Source organism: Dasypus novemcinctus, chromosome 20 (genome assembly GCF_030445035.2).
Source record: "Dasypus novemcinctus isolate mDasNov1 chromosome 20, mDasNov1.1.hap2, whole genome shotgun sequence".
NCBI lineage: Eukaryota > Metazoa > Chordata > Mammalia > Cingulata > Dasypodidae > Dasypus > Dasypus novemcinctus.
In genome coordinates this window covers 48,680,489-48,693,912 of record NC_080692.1, presented here as the reverse complement: position 1 = coordinate 48,693,912, position 13,424 = coordinate 48,680,489, and the positions used below count along the sequence as shown (strand labels likewise).

Here is a 13,424-nt window from a genome sequence, read left to right as displayed (position 1 = left end):
TATCAGCAAGTCATTTTAATTTCTGCCATCTTGTTCTTTATTCTGGAAAAAGGTACTGCATTTGTGGTTGATTTTGAAATGTTAAACATTATTAACTTCATCATATTCAGTGACTGCAAAAGCAGTAGAAATGTTCTATGAATCGGGAAGAAAGGCTGCTGGATCAGATGCAGACGGCAGATACCTGGCAAAGACAACGGATGCGGCCGGTGTGGACGCGATCGACACTTACGTAATAGGTGCAAAGTCTACAGGGGCGCACTCAGCAAGAGTCAGCAAAAGGCAAGGACACAGGAAACCGCAGCGTGCGGCCAGAGCATCGACGTTAATTTGGGTCGACCTGCTCTGGTTATTCAGGGGAAGGCTCGGAGCTTGCTCAGGAGCCTAAGAGCTAAGAATGGTACAATACTCCATCACAGGCCACAAACGACTGTGAAGTTAGAAAACGGGGTGTGAATGGCGAGGCTATGCCCTGTGCAGAGCCCATCTGAGAGGGAGGTCACCCTCCTCGGTGGATTTTCAATGCAGACACAACTACATATTATTATTGGGGGAAATGGCCCGTCTAGCAGCAAGGAGGGGAGCGGATGCCTGGTTTCCCCTTGATGAACCGACACACTCCTTCTGGCCTTTCAAAACCCAACCTTGGAACGGAGGAACTTGTAAATGTTTCAAAACAAAGTAAATCCACTTATAGCATCTCAACGAAATCATGGACTGAAGATCCTGAAAATTTCATCAATCAGGAAATGGTAAATAGAAATAACATCACTACCATTTAAAGTTACATTAAATATATATATATATTATTTTTACGTGTTTTGCCATCCTTGTTTTATTTTAATACTATAAATAGATTGGCGAAAACTCCTGGCTTTAGTCCTGCTACTTTACCCGTTAGGTTTTAATCATAAATTATCTTACTGTGGGGGGGGTTCAGAACTTAAACACCTCCATCAAGTAGAGGACACTAATATTCATTCACAGACACTCTGCTCCTGAAACTCTCCTTAAAACCACGAAATCTGGTAAATAAGGGCAATGACAAAGGCACTGAAGAACCCAGCTCCTGCTTGACAGGTGAGGGCAGGCGATGCCCTCCACCCCCACCGCTGCAGCACACCGCACCCAGACAAGGCTTCTGCCCCCCAACCTTTAAGTACAGTTGGATTGTGACCTCAGTACTCAACCAGTAACAAATGTGGACTACCCCTGAAACTTCATAAATAAAACCAGCTGGACCATTCATTCAGCAAACATTTACTGAGTAGGCAGTACACTTCTACAGCACCTTTTATTTCACAATCCCAAAGAGCTTTCAAAGTTGCCCCAACATAAAGAAGCAATGACTGAACTTTACAGAACACTCAACAATTCAAAATCCTGTTTCTGCTATTATAAAGTTAGCTGCTTACACAAATAAAAACTAAAAGGACATTAAATCATTAACTAAATTCCAATTTCATAATTCAATCCAAAATATATCCAATGGAAAGCAGTCTCAAAAACTACAAGCCAGGAAACGGACTTTGGCCCAGTGGTTAGGGCGTCCGTCTACCATATGGGAGGTCCACGGTTCAAACCCCGGGCCTCCTTGACCCGTGTGGAGCTGGCCATGCGCAGTGCTGATGCGCGCAAGGAGTGCCGTGCCACGCAAGGGTGTCCCCCGCGTGGGGGAGCCCCACGCGCAAGGAGTGCGCCCGTGAGGAAAGCCGCCCAGCGTGAAAAGAAAGAGCAGCCTGCCCAGGAATGGCGCCGCCCACACTTCCTGTGCCGCTGACAACAGAAGCGGACAAAGAAACAAGACGCAGCAAATAGACACCAAGAACAGACAACCAGGGGAGGGGGGCTAAATTAAATAAATAAATAAATCTTTAAAAAAAAAAAAAAAAAAACTACAAGCCAAGGGTGTTTTGGTGAGTACAGAGTGTAAATAAAAATTAATTTTAAAAAGATTACAAGCCAAAATGTGCAACAATTCTAACATTTCATTAGTCAAAGGAATGAATATAGTTACAGCTTTCTCATTTCTAAAACCCAATAGTATGCTTACAGGTAATAAGTCAAATTTGTCAAAAGTCCCACTCAATGGTTACATTTACTTCATGCCAAGAGCACCTTGTAAAAATGGATTAAATAGCTAACGTGCTCTGGAGCAGATGGAGCCCAAGTGGTTGAGCACCTGCTTCCCACATGAGGTCCCAGGTTCGATCCCCAGTACCTCCTAAAAACAAACAAATGAAGAATAACAGCTCTCATTGGGAAACAAACAAACAAAAGAAAAAAACCAATTCTCACTGGAGAGTGGCTATAGCTCAGTGACTGAGCGAATGGGTTCAATCGCTGGTACCTCCTTAAAGAAAAAAAAAGCCTAATATACTCAAAATAACTTATATACCTGAGTTTTCATTATTTTGAAGGTTTTTCAAGAAAACTGATCCCTAAACATAGATGCTGAAAGAATGTGTTTTCCAAGTCAAGCATTAGAAACTACAGACTATGAAAGACCGTCAGGAATGGGACAGAATTTAAGGATGGTGGTTAAGACCAAGAATACAGGATGAAGCCAGAATTTCTGGACTGGAATCCTGGCTCTGCCACTTTATACAACATATAAACTGTATGTGACCTTGGTACCTCAGTCCCTCCGTCTGCAAAATGGGAATAAAAATACCTACTCTATGTGATGGTTGTGAGCATGAAACCTAGATAAATAAGCTGTACATGTCAAAGGCTTAGCAACAAGCAACACTAAGTATTTGCTTATTATCATGGAACTAGTTCATCCAAATTATTTATGCAAATACCATTTCCTCCGCAAAGCCTTCCTTCATTGCTCTAGGACTCAATCCTTTCCTTCTGGGCTTGCCCATAAAATGCATTTTGTATTACAGCTATTTGGGTACACTTCCCTGCCATTTAGAGCACTGCTCCTTGATAACAAAGACCATAGTTCCTCTGAGTCTTCTGGACAGTGAATGTTATTCCTTATTGTCCTTCCTCTCCTAATGCTAAGGATTCTGAACCATGATACCCTGTAAGAGAGCAAACCTTTACCTGGACCAAGTCTCTGTAACTAGCGCACTTAAGAACCGATCATTCTTTGGTAAAAATTCTCTAAGATTTAAAAACTGGGGGCGGACAAGGAGAACACAGTATCTTTTAACTACTAGACGAGGATAGCATTTTTAATAAATTAACTTTTTAAATCTCTTATGCCTTACGAACTTGCTTTATCTTTCAGAAAGCTCCTGGCACTTTTAAAATAATAAAAAGTACAGTAGCACAATTTCTGCATATGTCAAGCCTAACCTAACCATAACCTGCCCAACTGCTGATTTTAATGTAATCCTAGGGGATGGTGACGACGACATGCTTGCTTGATTCACCCCACATTATTTATGCAAAATAAAATCATTTTAACTGTACATTGAGATACAAACCTTTCTGGGCTTTGATTCGTGTCTTCTTTCCCTCTTCAAAAAGTACCACCAAAAAAAAAAAAAAGCCTCTAGCATATTCAAGATCACTGGGAAGCAATTTCTAGACTCTGTTATCCAACCTCACTAATACAATGATGTTACTTTGAGAGAAAAGAACTTTTCTGAAAATAAACGTATGAAATCAGTCGACTGCTTTACTTGTCATCATTTTCCAGAAAGTACAATTTGTCCTGTTGTAATCTTATAGTATCCCCCCCCTTTGGAATTAATGTTTCAGCATAAAAATCTGAAGACACCTATTTATTTACACAAATATTTCAAAGTCCCTAATTTCTGAGTTTTGACTTATTTTTAAACAAACTCTGAAAAACAAAAGGCTACAGAAGAACTGCCTACTTTCTATGGTTCGTCCCAGTCTAATCTTTCCATTCCCCATTGGCAGGGCCTACAGAAACTGCTCCAACTTTGTTTCTCATTCTAAATATCTCCCAAACAAGTGAGCAGCATTATCAGCCGTCCTAAGGAGAAAAACACAAAGCAAAGCCAGGTCAAACTAAAAATTTTTTGTCGTTGTACCGCTTTGGAAATGAGCATCTTTCAGATGAAAGTGCTTGGATGAACCTATGCATGCAACGCGCATCATCATCATGTAACATGACGTTTTGACTAATTTCTCCCCTCGCAACGTACGTATAGTCGCATACAATACCTCTTAGCTACAGGGACAGGACAATCTACTTAATCGTTCTAGTCGTCCTCTGGCGAGAGGCCAAACCCATCACCAACAGTCTCTTTCAGGTCTGCAGGACACTGGAGCTTATGCACCTGCACGGCTGAAGCCAAGAACTTTCCACAAACTGCCCTGGGGAACGGCCCCTGCCCTGCAGCGGGGAGCCCGGGGGGTGAGGGCCAGGCTGCAGCTGCTGGCCAGCCCGGTGGCCCGCACGGCTCGCCCCGGGGGCCTCCCGGGCCAGCGCTCCCCCGGACGGCGCCCAGGCACGACCCCGGGCCCGAGCCGCGGCGCAGGGCAGCGGCCTCGCGGGGGCCGCGGGTCTGAAATATAAAGTTTGCTCCTCTGCCGTCAGCCCTGCAACTTTTCAGAGGCGGCTCGGCCCCGCCAGCGTCGCCCCCACGCCGGGCGCCCGCGCCCCCGGGGCAGGAGGGCGCGGGCCACGCTGCGGGCTCCCGGCTGCGCCCCCGCGCCGGCCCAGGCGCGCACGGCCCGGGGCAGGGGCCCGCGAGGCGCTCCGCGGCGCCGCCGGTCTGGGGGCTCGGGCCGCGCGGGGGGCACCAGGCTCCTCCCCGGCGGCCGGCGCCGGGGTCGCCCGGGAGGCAGGAGGCCGAGGCCGCCGCCGGAGCGCCACCGAGCGGGGACGGCCGGGCCCGCCTCGGCTCCGCGGCCGGCTCCCGGCGCCCGCACGGCCGCCCCGGCCCCGCGCCCCGCCGGCGGCGCGGCCCGGCCCACTCACCTGCTGGTCGCGCCCGCGGCCGGCCCAGCCTCTGCTCGGACCGCAGCCGGCCGGAGCCCGTCCGCGCCCGGCCCCAGCGCCGCCCTCGCCCCGCCCCCGGGAGGCGGGGCCCGGCGCGCCGGAGTCTCGGGCGGCCGCCCCGAGCTCTCGCGAGCCCTGCCTCCTCGGCTTCCTGGTGGCTGGGCCGGCCCCACTCGGCCTTGACGTCATACGCACCGCGGCCGGAAGCGGCCTTGTGTCGTCAGCGGCGGACCGCCACCGGCGCCCGGCGAAGTCCGGCGTGGGCCTCAGGCGTGGGCCGCTGGTCTCCCCGGAGCCCACTCCCGACCCAGCCTCACTGCCCGCTTCCACGGCGTCCGGCCTCTGAGAGGGAGCAGTGTGCGACGACATTGGTCACGTGTCCTAAGTGTTGTCAGTGTCTCTCAGTCCTTCACACACGGTACAAAGAATGTTAGACCTGGAAAGGGGTTCAGAGGCCGTCTCCCACGCATCCGAACACGGAGCAGATGAGGAAACGGGTCAGCAAAGACGGGTGGGCTGCCGACTTGCTTGGTAGCTAAAGGGAGACTAGAAGGCACCGTTTCTTGACTCCTCCTTTTCGGAAGGACTCTAGATTCTAGAGGCTTCGAGAGGAACTCGGATTTGGAAAATCCATAAAAAAATTTTTTTAAAAACTGACTCGGCAGTATACATGAAAGACTTGTTTAGGTTATCTTGGAAAATTTTAAATGATTGACAATACTAAACTGCTTTAACAATAGGATTGGAGAATTGTGAGGAAAAATGCCTCCAGTAGGGCGACTCGAAAGGAGTTACGGAAGAGAAAGCAATTCGTGTTTTAGGACAAAGCTGGCCTTTGGATAAGCCGACTGAGGGAGTCACTCCCAATTACTGTTGGCAGATTTATCCTCTAAATATTTTTTTTATAAAAGAGTCTCAGCTTTTACACTACTAAGCATTTCACAGTATACGAAGATGGCACTGCTTGCAGAAAATGTCATTCAGAGATGCCGACCGTCACCTTTAGGTTTCTCCAAGAACAGGTGACACGTAAACAAAAGACTTAGAGAACAATCAGGTCATCATTTTTCTTTTCATGTATAGCTTGGTGGTAGGAAAAAGCACTAGTCTTTTAGTCAATTAGTGAATTCTTGAAGAAATAAGCTCCTTCCTATGGTCATTTTGAGGTTTAACAAGGCTGGATTGTGACCCAACATGCTTGCTTGACAGATAATAGCTCTCAGATACAGCACAGTTCAAGTGGGTGGATTTGAGAAGAGTTTGTTGAGTACTCTACAGCACAGTTGTTTTCAAGTGTGCCAACCTTTTTCATGGCACTAGAGTAATATGGAGTAGTACACAGTATCAGACCATGCTAATAGGTATTAGGCTAAAGCCTTGACTTCCGGTTTCTAAACTGCTGCCATTCTAAACAAATTCCGGCAAGAGGTTGTCGAGTGTGCCTGTACTGAATCAAATTAGAGCCACACCCTTTCAGCAGTTTGGTGAACTCTCTGGACCCCTTTTCAGAATAGTATACATAAAAGCATAAAATAAAATACCTAAGACTACAAAGTACATTGATCATATCGATACACAGTTATCAAAATACTAAAAAGTAAATCTGCGGTCTAGTTTCCGTGGTGGACAACTTCTGGGATGGCTCCCAGTGATCACTACCTAGTGGTATTCATCGCTGTGCAATCCTCTTCCCTTAAGTATGGGCAGAACCTAGTGGCTTGGTCCTATCAAATAGAATGCAGCAAAAGCGATGGAATGTCACATCCATGCCTGGGTTACACACGCCTGGCTGCCTTGCTCACCCTCCCTGGCTGTCCTGCTTGATTGCTCTGACGGAGGCCAGCTGCCATGATGTGACCTTCCTTAAGGAGGGGCCTACATGGCAGGGAACTGAGGAGGCCTCCAGGCAACAGCCACTGAGGAGCCGAGGCCCTCAGCCCAGCAACTCATGAGAAACTGAATCCTGCCAGCAGCCACATGAGTGAGCGTGAAAGCAGATTCTCTCAGTTGAGCCTTGAATGCAGCCTTGTGAGATACCCTGAGCCAGCAGACCATCAAAGCCATGGCCAGAGTCCTGACCCAGGGAAACTGTGAGATAAAAAATGTTTCTTGTTTGAAGCCATTAACTTTGGGGCAATTTGTTACACAGTCATAGATGGCTAATACATGTATAGATTGGCTTCCTTATTAATGCATTAAATAACAAAATCAAGACCTAAAGTAACATCGTAGCAGTGATGCTTATGAACAATAATTTGAGGTATCTACAACAACTTAAATGTGGTATCTACAACAACTTACATGTGATATCTACAACAACTTACATGTGATATCTATTACTGACTGTCTCAGGTAATGCTAATCCTGCTGCTGCAACTATGATTTGGTGCATACATTCAAAATGGAAGGAAATGCTAATTATTAGTTAGCATTTAGTGAAAAATATAACCTATTGAAATAGAAATACACATTTATACATGTTTTTCTTCGCTGAAGTTCTCAGATGCAGATTAAGACACCTTGGCCAAAATAATAGATTGGGAATTCCAAAACTCTTACCACCAGTTTTCTCAGACATTAGACTTAAAGTTCAGGAAATAAACCCAGGGAATAGGTACACACCATGGCCTTTACTAACTTATTTAGCTACAGCTGAATGTGAATTTTTATCCCCTTTCTAACACTTATTCCTTCTTATCTAAGCCTGTGCTAAGTAGAAGTAGACAAGGTAAAATTGTAGTCCAGAGGCAGCAAGGAAAATTATGATGCAAACCTTTCCAGCATTCAGAAATCATCTGAATTTTTTGTTTTCAGCTTGTGAAATTGTAAACTATTTGCCCATTGGGACCCTTCAGTATATTGCTTTCACTCTCCTGGGCCTCCCATTTGGGACATAGCCAATAAATGCCAAAAAGTGGTAATGATAAAAAGGAGTACTATTAATAAAAGCCCTCCAATAAAGTAAAGTTGTTTTCTATGTATGCAACTTTATGACTGAGGGATATAGTCAAACCAGTATTTAGAGGATAGTTTTTTGTTTTAAATACATTAAACAGAAGACACAAAAATGTAAAAGTAAATAAACCAAGGTTTCAATTCATTAAACCATAAAAAGAAAACAAAATAAATCCAAAGAAGTAGAAGTAAAGATTAGAGAAGAAGACACTCCTGAGGTCCATGAACCAAGTATTATAGTCTCATAGACCAAATATATATATAAAAAACTCTATTTTTCAAATGTATGCAAATTCTGTTCTGATTAGCACATTCAAATTTTAAAATATAAAAGTAGATAAATTTTAAAGGATAAAAGTAGAAATTAATGCAACAACAACAACAAAGACTGAGGGGGAAGTGGACGTGGCTCAACTGATAGAGCATCTGCCTACCACATGGGAGGTCCAGGGTTCAAACCAGGGCCTCCTGACCCATGTGGTGAGCTGGCCCACGTGCAGAGTGGCTGCGAGCAAGAAATGTTGTGCCACACAGGGGTACCCCATGTAGGGCTGCCCCAGGCGCAAAGAAAGTGCCCCATAGAGAGCCGTCCCGCATGAAAAAAGCACAGCCCGCAGCAAGATGATGCAACAAAAAAGTGATGCACTTTCCCAGTACTGCCAGATAATGCATGTGGGCGCAGAAGAACACACAGTGAATGGACACACAAAGCAGACAACAAGGGAGAAGGGGAGAAAAATAAATGATATAAATCTTTTTAAAAAAAGAGACTGAGACTGAGATTGATCAATACACCAAAAGATGAATCTTTGAAAAGCAAAAGAAATAGTCTTTTTTGCAAGACTAATAAAGGAAAAAAAGAAAAAGACATTAGCAATGACAGTGGATATATCATAACAGATGTGAAGGAGAATTCAAAAAGCAGGAAAGATTATTACATGCAATGTTATGCCAATGGATTAAAAAAAGAAGGGGGAGAGAGAGAACAGGTGCTTTTCGGTTTTTCTGGAAGCCTGTCCTAATGGCAATCTATTAATATTTTTCTTATGGGAAAATGGAAAGTTGCTCTGCAAAGTATAACAAAGAACCACATGTGATCTCCATTCTAAGGACCTGGTTCTGTTTTTAGCTCTATGATTTTGCACAAGTCAGAAAAACTCTCTGAATTCCTATTTTCTTATCTATAAAAAAAGAGAAGATCAACATCATTAGTTGCTGCAAAAATGAACATGATTATGTATGGTGAAAGTACTTTGTGAACCATAAAACCCCTTGCCATAATGGAAAGAATACCAGCTCAAAGACAGAAGGACCTCTGTTTGGACAAAGCTACCTCTTAGGGTCACTGTGTGTATGAAGTGAAATTAAATGAGATAATGTAAGTATGTAAGTAGGTAATTATCCAGTACAATAACCAGTACATATTCATGCTAAGTTCAAGATAGTTATTATTACCATTTATCATAATAGTCATATAACAAAAACATCTTTTAGAATGGAATCCCTTTTTGTCCTGTCAACCATAAATTAAATCGATCCTCTATAATCAAGGAACTTTGGAACAATATTTACATCTATCAAGAGAAAAAAACTCCTAATCAGAACGTCTCTTGCTTTGATTTTTGTTTATTATCTATTAAGTTTTATGAATCCCTGATATTAACAGAGACATAGACAGTAGATTTCCATCTGTGAAACAGAAAATCTAGTGTGTAGGTAGAATGAGTGATGCTGCAGGAACAGATAATCACAGAATTTTGGTGACTTAAAAAAGCAAATATTTATTTATTGTGTTCCATGGCATTCACAGTGCAGCAGGAAAGTTTTGCTCATCCCAGAAGGAAAAGACAAGATTGGAGGGTCTCAAGTTGAGACTTCCACTCACAGCTCATTGGCCAAAAGTAGTCACATGACCCCATACAAGTATTATGGAAGAGAGCCAGGTAGTACAATTTTTCACATCTCAGTAAAGGGGGAGAATCAGACATGTTAGACAATAATACATATATTGTATATGTGAAAACACTGGGAAAATGCTCAGTATTATGATTCTTGTTCTGTACCTCTTAGATAAAGAAAAACTGACAGTAAAGCTCTTTACAAAAGCAAAATGCAAGATTAATACTTTGTGGTAACATGCTATGTTAGATATGATTTCAAAATTTTAAAGCTCAAATTTTAAAATGAAAAAAAATCTGCTTGGTTTAGTGCCTCCTGCCTCTAAAAGATGGTCCTCACTGACATTAAAAATCAACTAATAACATTATAGTTAAAAATGTAAAAGACTTTTCTTTTAAAACTACAAAGTGTTTTTTCTTAAATCCCACTGTCTTTCTTATTCTTAATTTCAAAATTGATTCCAAAATTTCATTTTCTCAAATAAGAAGAGCAAAACTCCCCAAAAAGACAGATTTTAATCATAAAAGTGGAATTCAACTTATAAAGAACCCATTCATGTTTTAAGGTGGGGCAGCCCAAGGAAAGCTTAAATTCTTTAAATAAATTCCAGAAAATTATTATAATCATTTTCCTGTTATAGAGTATCTAGTCATATCCTATGGTTCTAGCATTTAAAACTATTATACCTTTAAAAATCTGTTACTTTCTACATTTAAAAGGAAGTTTAGTGATACTAACCCTATTTTTTACTAGAAGTCATGCATATATATCGTTTGGTTTTGGAATCTGCACTAGAGTTCCTATACTTCATTTGGTTCTTTCTCTTAAATTTCTTTGCTTGTTTAACGTATGTGAGGAAAGTTTATTTCTTTATAATTGATTATTACTGCTTCAAAGGTTACTTGAATTTTAGAATTAGCTCTTTAAAGAAGTTGTCAGGACTCAGAAAATCTCTAATTTCGGGACCTACCCCTTCAGCTACCTGCTTTTCCTGTTTATTGTTTTTATTTTTATTTTTCTGGTGTTGAAATTCTGGGCAGGAGGAATGGATGTGATGGAGAATGTCTGGAATGTGTCTCCCTGTGTGACCTGCATTCCAGTAGATGCACCTGCTGTGGTCTGGGCCTAGAGGGAAAGTCTAGGGGCAAATAGGTTTCTTTTTCACACTTTGGAATAAACTGTGCCGAGGTAGGTAGAGGATAGAACAGACCATGCGGGCAAGCAGGCAGAGAGTCCCCACTGAGACATGTTGTATAGTGGAAGGAAGACCACATGTGACATTCTCATTTGGACTATAAGAGCTGAATCTTCAATCTTGTGGTCTTAGAGCAAATTTCATAAACTCTTTGAACCTCAATTTCTTCATCTGTAATGGGGATAATTTAGGAGGTCCTCATTTTCAGAGGAATATTGTTACCAGAAAAAAAAATTATTATTGGAAAGAGGGCCAGTATTTTATGGTAAATAAGAAAAAAATATGGTTTAGGGAGACTATCTTGGAAAATAAAACTTAAAATTATGAAAATAAGTTTATTTTTAAAATTTAGGTTACAGTTGCAACCATGCAGAGCTTACAACAAACAAAGGCTGAATAACACTAGGGTTTTTTAAAGCATAATATTTCTAAAACAATTGTATGATATTATGAATTGACATCCCTCAGTTCCCGTTTTACTTTACATTATGCTCACATCAAGGGTTGTTCTTGTAGAAAGATTTGTTTCATGAGAACTTTTGATGTTTACGTTTTTCTATTTAAACCATTGTTTTCAACAATTTCCACTATGTTACAACAGTCTGTGGTGAACTTCCTTCTCAGTTTAGCCCTTCCCACTGGAGAATGGCAACTTTAGGACAAATTCCTAGATGTGGGCCAGAGGGAATGCACATTTTACATTTCCCAACCAACTGCCAAACTACCATCCAGAAGCTGCACTAATTTTCACTGCTACCGGCAAGCTATACAAGAGAATGCCGGTTTCTCCACATGCTTGCTGGAACCAGGTTTTGTCTGTATTTTTAATCTTGTAAAAGAGAGATTAAGACCTCTACATGATAATTAAGAATAGACTAGAGTTAAGCAGAAAGGAATGTTGGTGTGGAAGCTCATTTTGTAATAGGTAAATTGGATAGCCATTGTTTTCATGTTTCGAAAACGTTAACTTCTGTACACAATCTTCTATCAATGCTAATGAATACCTGGACAAAAAAGATTCTCTTTCCACCTGATAGAGGTGTTGCAAGATCTAAATGAAATAGATACAGAGAATGATGACCACTTCACAAGCATGCAATCAAGTTCCTCTTTTCCTTTCAGCTCTCAGGCTAAAGCGGGGGAAGTAAGTCACAAAACCTGTGGCTTATTTCAACATAGCGCGTTCTAATAGTTCTGGAGCAGGCAAGACCATTACTTTTGTTAGTTGTTGCTGTTCTGATCATTTTATTCTTGCTGGGTGATTTAATAAATACAGAGATGGGGATGGAGGATGAGGCGTCCGTGGACCTGGCTGTGTCACTTGGCTCTGCTGTCCACACTCCCCAGGAGTCAGGCTGTTGTTTTCAGAGGGTTTGCCTCACCCATGCTAGCTGATTAGGTTTCCTAAAGGGAAGTAACGCAAGCAGAGCTTTCAGAGAACTGCTTTTTTTTTTTCTGATTAGACCACACAGGGCTTTGTGGATAAGGTAAAGGGATTTATCTTCTCTTAAAATCAATTGGAAGCAATTGAAAGGTTTTAGGCAGAGGGATGTTATAGTTAAATTTACATTTAAAGATTTTTTTTCTGACGCCACTATGGAAAACAGAGACTATGTTAGTGGACCGTTAGGAGACTGAATTTTGTATTCATGTTATCAACTATTGAGTTGTGCATTGCAAACTGCCTAGGTCAAGAGGACTTTGGTAAGCAGAAATGAGTATCTGGTCTACTATAGGTGAGTACCACTGGGCTTAATGGTGCAAAGGTTATCAAATCATGATACATTAGATAAGTTAAAATCAGATACATCATGTTATTCATCAAGTAAATGTCTGATTTGGCTCCATGTAGGTTTCCTAATGGGGTAAGTGTGTGCCAATTAGCTAATAGAAGCTTTTGGATTGCTTGACAGTTACATTTCTGCTTATAAGTTATATAAATTGCTCTTTTCTGTATAAGTTTTTCTGAGTCTGAACACCTGGCAAAGTTAAGGACACGCAAAACTAAGGATCAAGTTCTGACTATCCTAAGCCATCAGACAAAGTTTCTTGCTAACATTGTTGTATTGTTGCTCTAGGACGACAACAGAATCGTGATGGGTAAAAATCTTAGAACAGGATTAAAAATAATATGAATAATAATTCAATTTGATCATTTTAACAGTTTATAAATTAATGCTAGAAATGTTTATTAAAAGACTCACTCACATATGCTAAATGGCCCAGGCACAGGCAAGGTTTCTGGGGTAAAAACCGTGAAACTCTTAGATGAACCTGCAGGAGATTTGTAGGGGAGTCTCCCTGGAACAACTGCGGCGAGAGAGGGGCAGCAGGACGCGGCAGAGGGAGAAGCTGACCTGAGATGCAGTCACCGCGGAGGTCTCAGTCCAGCCCACGGGAAACTCGGGAGCTGGGCGGCCTCAGAGTTGTCCCAGCTGAGGC

General features: G+C 42.3%; 1 protein-coding gene across 4 annotated transcripts in view; it reads right to left on the bottom strand.

Moving 5' to 3' along the window:
• Window positions 1-5,002, bottom strand: part of STK38L (serine/threonine kinase 38 like) — a 111,902-nt gene extending 106,900 nt beyond the window's left edge. The window contains exon 1 of one of the 4 annotated variants that reach the window (XM_058282941.1): window positions 4,913-5,002. The gene's annotated coding sequence lies outside the window, so the exon portion shown is untranslated. The remainder of the gene's footprint in view (window positions 1-4,912) is intronic. The other 3 variants (XM_058282945.1, XM_058282946.1, XM_058282942.2) reach the window with 3 other exon arrangements.
• Window positions 5,003-13,424: the final 8,422 nt, after the last annotated feature.